The sequence below is a fragment of the Octopus bimaculoides genome, chromosome 19 (assembly GCF_001194135.2).
Source record: "Octopus bimaculoides isolate UCB-OBI-ISO-001 chromosome 19, ASM119413v2, whole genome shotgun sequence".
Classification (NCBI taxonomy): Eukaryota; Metazoa; Mollusca; class Cephalopoda; order Octopoda; family Octopodidae; genus Octopus; species Octopus bimaculoides.
This window is the reverse complement of record NC_068999.1, coordinates 24,707,220-24,713,675: the sequence shown is the minus strand read 5'-3', so window position 1 is coordinate 24,713,675 and position 6,456 is coordinate 24,707,220. Positions and strand designations below refer to the sequence as shown.

General features: G+C 35.5%; 1 long non-coding RNA gene across 6 annotated transcripts in view; it reads right to left on the bottom strand.

Annotated features, from left to right (window-relative positions):
• LOC106876430 (uncharacterized) overlaps window positions 1-6,456 on the bottom strand; it is a 56,704-nt gene that overhangs the window by 2,147 nt on the left and 48,101 nt on the right. For all 6 annotated transcript variants that reach the window (XR_008266260.1, XR_008266258.1, XR_001410246.2 and 3 more), the window contains one exon: window positions 752-1,110. This is a non-coding gene — a long non-coding RNA (uncharacterized LOC106876430). The remainder of the gene's footprint in view (window positions 1-751; window positions 1,111-6,456) is intronic.

Genomic DNA, 6,456 nt, shown 5'->3' with positions numbered 1-6,456 from the left:
TGTATGTATGTGTGTGTGTGTGTGTGTGTGTGTGTGTGTGTAAATATATATATATATATATATATATATATATCGTTTGTAGAGAACATAAATCCGAAAGAAGAGGCACCCTCTAAGATATAGAGCAGTATATATTCAAAATGGGGAAAGCCGGCCTATGAGACCACCCCAGGCTTCCCGTCCATAAAGAGTTTAGCGTATCGTCATATTCCAAAACCTGTTCGCCCAAGACCTCCTGTTTGGGATCTGACGATATGCCATAAAACTAAACCCTTTATGGACGGGAAACCCAAGGCAATCCCACAAACCGGGCCCACCTCATTTTTAGTATATATATATATATATACCACAGGCTTCTTTCAGTTTCCGTGTAGCAAATCCACTCACAAGGCTCGAGAATTTATTAGATTGAACTTCAGTGAAAATAAAAAATATAAAGGGCATTTATTACTATTTTAGTTTTTAAACTCTGACTTCAGCAACAATATTTTAAGTTTTTGTTTCTTTTTACCTTGTCCTGTGCTTTTCCAGGTTCAATGTCTCAGAATATTTCTTCACTCTGCGCCCGCATTTTTCATTCTAATCCACTTTTTATTTAGAGGCAACACTTCTGTTATTATAATTACTTATATTCATCTGTATAGTTTTTCATTCTAGTAATACTAAACATATGACAAATATTTTAGCTTAATACAAAGAAATTTGCAATAAAATGCAAAACTAAAATATGAAAACAAATTTTCTCAAATACCTTCAGCTTCATTTCTCTCGGCTTTTGTTTGGCAGCTAATCACATTTCTGGTTAACGTCATACTATTTTCTCCAATATAATGACAGCCAACATTTGCCTGCCATATTAATCACTGATAATTTTTCTCTGGATGATTTTCTTTGAAGTTGATGAAGCCTTTTAACATCTTTCCCATTTCTTCTTAATTTGATACTTTCAGCAACGGGGAAGGAATTGAATCTTCAGCCTTAGGAAAGCCATATCGACATTTTCGGATCACATTTTTTCCTTTTCCATAACTTCTCTAGAAAGTTTTGCTACTTGAATGCATTTGCAACGGCTGAACAAATTGCGAAAGAGCTAGATACGAACATGGCAATCTGCAAGGAATATATTGTTCAATAAATTTTTGAATGTTTTCTAGAGAATCTTTGTCTTAAATAAGTGTTTGATCCATCCTAATTTTCCTATGAACGTGAGGAGCCCCTCTTTGTTGATACTCTATTCTCCAAAGTTAATGTGTGATGTTGCAACAAATTGGATTATATTTTGTCAAAGACACTTTATTCAATGTAGCTTGTAATTGATGATAAAAATGTTCACTAACAGCAACAACATCATTTATACACAAAGTGCTTGTTTTGATAGTTTCAATATATCTATTTCTATGAACAAACTTTCAAGCGCCGAGTGAGTTGGTATTTTACTAGAAATAAAGGAAATCTCAAACGCAAAATAGCAGTGAAAACAGTTTGGAAGATCGGGAAGAAAATAGAAAAAGGAGTTTTTTAAAAAAAGCGACCAGCAGACCGCTACAGAGAATCGAAACCTGTATCTTTCAAATGTTGGTTAAGCTAGATGACCCTTGACAGCCGCTACACTCTTTTATAATGTTAAATATCTTAACATGACAAAAATATTTTGATTTGTTAAAATGGTCACCTGTTTTTTGTCACTTAACGCTGTACCACGTTTTTGTAGCTAATATCTTTTGTCGAGATTTTTACCACAGGATTCCTCTCAAAGAAATTTTTTATATCAACACAACTATTGTATAATTCTGTTTTACTATAGCCGAGATATTTTGATTTAAAGTCAATTTTGGGGGTTACTTACGATTTTTTCGTCACTTAAAGTCACACTACTGTTTTCATAGTTAATATTTTCTAACGAGGTTTTCACTTGAAGATTCTTCTCAATGAGCATATTCTTTTAAACCCAAATAATCCATACTTTTCTTTTAAAATAACTGAGATATTTTCATTCGGAGTCAATTTTTCGCCTTACTCTCCCATTTTCATCTCACATATTTTGGCTTAACTTCTTTTTTTAATGAACCAAATTTCAATTATTTTATTTCCAATGTAGCTTAGTACTGAACCATCATTACTAAAAACAAAAAACTGCATTAAATTTGGTTGAGAACTGAATTAGTGGTGAAATCTAGAACAGCTCGCGAGTGATTAAATGTTAACCTTAAGAATATATTCACCCATAGTCGTGGGTGAATGATACTGTTCCTCTTAGCAGAGAGTACACATTATACGAGAACTGATTCGGTCAAGCTGATAAAAGAAAACTATCGAGGTTGTCGCTAGCTGTTCTTCGGCTCTTGAGTTTACTTTATGGCATTTTCTGAGAGATAGTAATATTTCACAATATCGAGTAGCATAGGCTACGAGATGTCACACATTTCAATTCAACAGATTCTTAAAGAGGAATTTGCATTACGGTATAATCAAAGATTCTGGCCTCAATTGTCAAAAGTCGATGACTGAAATTGACAAATATGTTTTAACCCAGCATGTAAGAGAGTGCTCTTTGCTTAATAGTAGTTTGTTGTCTATTAAGTGTATTGGACTGGTGCCCCAAGACTTTGATTCAGTTGACTCAAAGTTTTTCGTTCTCTCTACTTACTATGTATACTGTTACGTCTAGTTACTATGCATCCGGATAAATGATAACTTCCACTCTTTTTTAAACTCCCCATAAAAGCGTCATTCCTACAACCAAAGCATACGAGTCTATCATGTATACGAATATCACCCTAAATATCCAACAATGAGGACATTAACAACCTGTTCTCATTCAACAGAACCAAGAAGCAGTCAGAACACATATCAATAAATCAATCTTGAAATACTATTCATTCTCTACTCATGAACAGCTCACAGCTAAAACCCTCATTAAAAATGTTCTCAAATTTTCTGATGAGTTACATGATGAGAAGACATTTACAAAATTGCCAAAAATGCATATCAGAAAGTTTAGTTGTCCTGAATAGTTGTTGACTCTCTATAAGTACAAATATAACTCACATGAGGTTTTCAGCTTAGAAATCTGGTATGACATAAGTATCGACAAAAAAATAGGCCATCCAGGTCACTTACTCACGTATATACTCCCTCTCTCTCCCTCAGTTTCTGTCTGTCTGTCACTCTCTCTCTCTCTCTCTCTCTCTCTTCTACCGACAAGACCCTTGATCTTACAAACTCCGTTTTTTTTTTCTTCGTATATTGACCAACATAAATTGAAGCTGACACCATCCACACCAACTTCATCAGTCACAGAAAGCTGTCAAAGTGTAAAAGTACATGAACTTGTATTTACTAAAGTAGGCTTTCGTGATAGAAAGCATGCTGTTGGACAAAGGTGTGTTTTAGTTATCCAACAGAGGTCCCAACTCCATAAGACGGCTGCCTCTGAATAAAAAACTAACAACAACCTTTTGGAAGTGAATTCTAATAAGCTCTCTACCAACGAAGCGAATACAAAGTAACTACCTGAAAATAAGCACTACCTGTATGTTTCATATGTTTTGCCCACTGATTCCCGAAATGGACATGAAAATAATGGACACGGTCAAGGGTCGATAAAATAAGGACCAATTTAGAAGAGAAGGTGGGGGGATAAGATATAGTCGAAGAGAAGGCTCAACTTAATCGACTACGGGAAAAAAGGGAAAAAAACGAAGCCTTCTACCTATTTTGAAAATCAATATTTTAAATCACGAGTTCAAATCATGCGAATGTTGACTTCGTCTTTCATCCACTGTCTGCAGCCGACACAATATGTACCGTTTATGTATTTATGTAATTGAAGGGAACCTACCCCCATTTATAAATTTGTGAACCTGTGTCAATTTGAGACAGTGGCATTCTTGTCGTTGCAACAACTGTGTTAGTTGTTTCAGCCATCTTTATAATTATTAGTAACGACAACAACAACAACAACAGCAGCAGCAACAACAGCAGCAGCAACAGTATTAACATAAACATTAATAGCAATAAAAACAACAGCAGCAATAACAATTGCATCATCAGTGCTAACAGCAGTAATAATAGATTTCTCACTTTGAATAGGAAGTGGCTCTTGTTTGTGTAATGACAGAGAAAGAGGAGAAAGAGAGATAACTGAGACTGACAGACAGACATAGAAGAGATTGACAGGAAGAGAGAGAGAGAGAGAGAGACGGGAGTGAAGCAATAGACAATTTCTCTGTCTTGGAACAGGGCAGTAAAACAAACCAACTACTAGTGTGTGTATTAGAAGGTGATAGAGAGAGAGAGAGAGAGATGCGAGAGAGGAGAGAGAGAATTGTTAAGAATTGCTATTAACACCAATTGGTTTTTGTTTTTTCATTACTGGTATAATTTCAATTGACTAAAATTTCATTACATTATGCTAGTGTACACTTAACTATACGTCTTATGCAGAAAACATTTCTCATGTTATCAATATAAGAAATTTCGTTCAAAGATCCAAGAACTCAGATTTAGAAAAGTTGAAATTGTTTCACGTATTGAGTTAACTTGCAAACGTTACTGATGTTTATTGAACGAAATAGTTATTATTGGATATTGGCAAGGGATCGCCATTCCAGCTCGTTAGGAATTTAGTTTCACAATAGAGTAAGTTTAGAAGACTGGTTCAAGGGTGACATAGAAATAAGTAAAGAAATTTAGGTGTAACATACTTTTTAAAGAATGATTTCTTGTGTTCAGAAGATTTGTTAATCTTTAAATTGACAACACTTAGAATGACAGTAGACTACTTCAACATTGTCTATCCACAAATCATTTATCTCAGCTTGTCATGGAAAGATCACGACGTATCGCCACCCAAAATGAGTGGTGAAGTAATCGGATCTCTTAGTGGTTCAGTACAACTGCGAGGTATGGCTAGCAAACATTGAGCAACAGTGCGAAGTCCACAGCTATGGGTGCAGTTTTGGTGTCGCAAGCTGCAGATTCTATGGACACCCTGCAAGACCAACGCATCCTCCCAGACCAAACTGGAAAACCACCTAGCTTGGTAAATACTGGACACAACCTAAAACTGATATATTTTGACCATATATGCCACCAGCCATTCGACAGTCTCGAGTGAACTGTCATGATTGGCAAGTGTTGGTGTGGGAGACCGCCTCAGCAGTGAGTTGCTAAAACAGTAAATGGACAACTAATCTATATATCACTTACTGAGAACAGTCCCAAACCGATCGTAGTTGTGAGCGCTTGCCAAGGAGGACATCGTTGACCTGATGGTACCTTGAAGGGGAAGATTAACATAACTCTTTACTTTCTTAATAGATCTCTTAACACTATTTCATAATATATTTTTTAATCCTTAAAATTACAAGGGACATTAGCATCTTAATCTGATATAAATAATCAATCACTATATACACATATATACAGTCTGTTTTAGATCTTCATTTTCTTTTTAACCATATGACATAAACATGAGAATAAATCATCACAGGCGCGGTGAACAGCAAGATTTAAAACGATGACTTGCATTTTAATATTAAACACTCCGGCAGATTCCAACTTGAATATACTAATTTCTGTTGTAGACAGCTTACTCTTGACAACGACTGTGTTCATAACACACTCGTTTCATTGGTACAAAGGATTCTGGGAGGCCGGTGTTTTAACATGTGTCTTGTCAGCTAGAAGCACCTAGACTAATGAATCTAACAAGAGCCAATGGCCTTGTTTATAATTTTAGCGAACAAACTGTTCTCTGGCCCTAGCTGATATCTCTCAATCGGTAATAAATCGCCATGTGTCAGCTATTAGATATCAGATATCAGCACAGACCAACGAACAGTTTGTTGACTGAAATTAGAAACAAAACCAGCAGCTCTCGTTATATTCCTTGGTCCGTGTGCTTGTGACTGATGAAACACAACTCTGTCGAAGCACCGGTGTCCCAGAATCCCTTAATGAGTCAAGTGCACTATGAACACATATTCGTTATAAAGAAGTTGTTTTTCCGTGGCATACACAACAGCGATTAGCATTTTCACGTTCGAATCTTTCAGAACGAATTTAGAAAAAATATCCATGACATCGCCAAAAAGATGATAAAATGTAGTTTTTGATTTGTAAGTATACTATAAGTTAAGGAGGAATTAAATACTATATCGATTTTGAATTCAGCAGTCGAAAGAAATCATAAGGAAGCAAACTAGACCACGTGAAGTCCTAATTCGTTTGCTTCACTGATCTCTCTGATCCCAGTTTGTGTATATAAATTACACACCCCTCTCTGTGTTTGTGGCTCTCTCAACGATTGTTCAAATTATCTGTTAATCAGTATCACAGATCATCCTTAGATTTGCTGTGTATATTTCAGCATTCTCCGTCTTACAGGATAAACGTTAAAATGTTAAACATGTAGTTCATTATTTCGATAGCTATCATTATCGTTATATATAT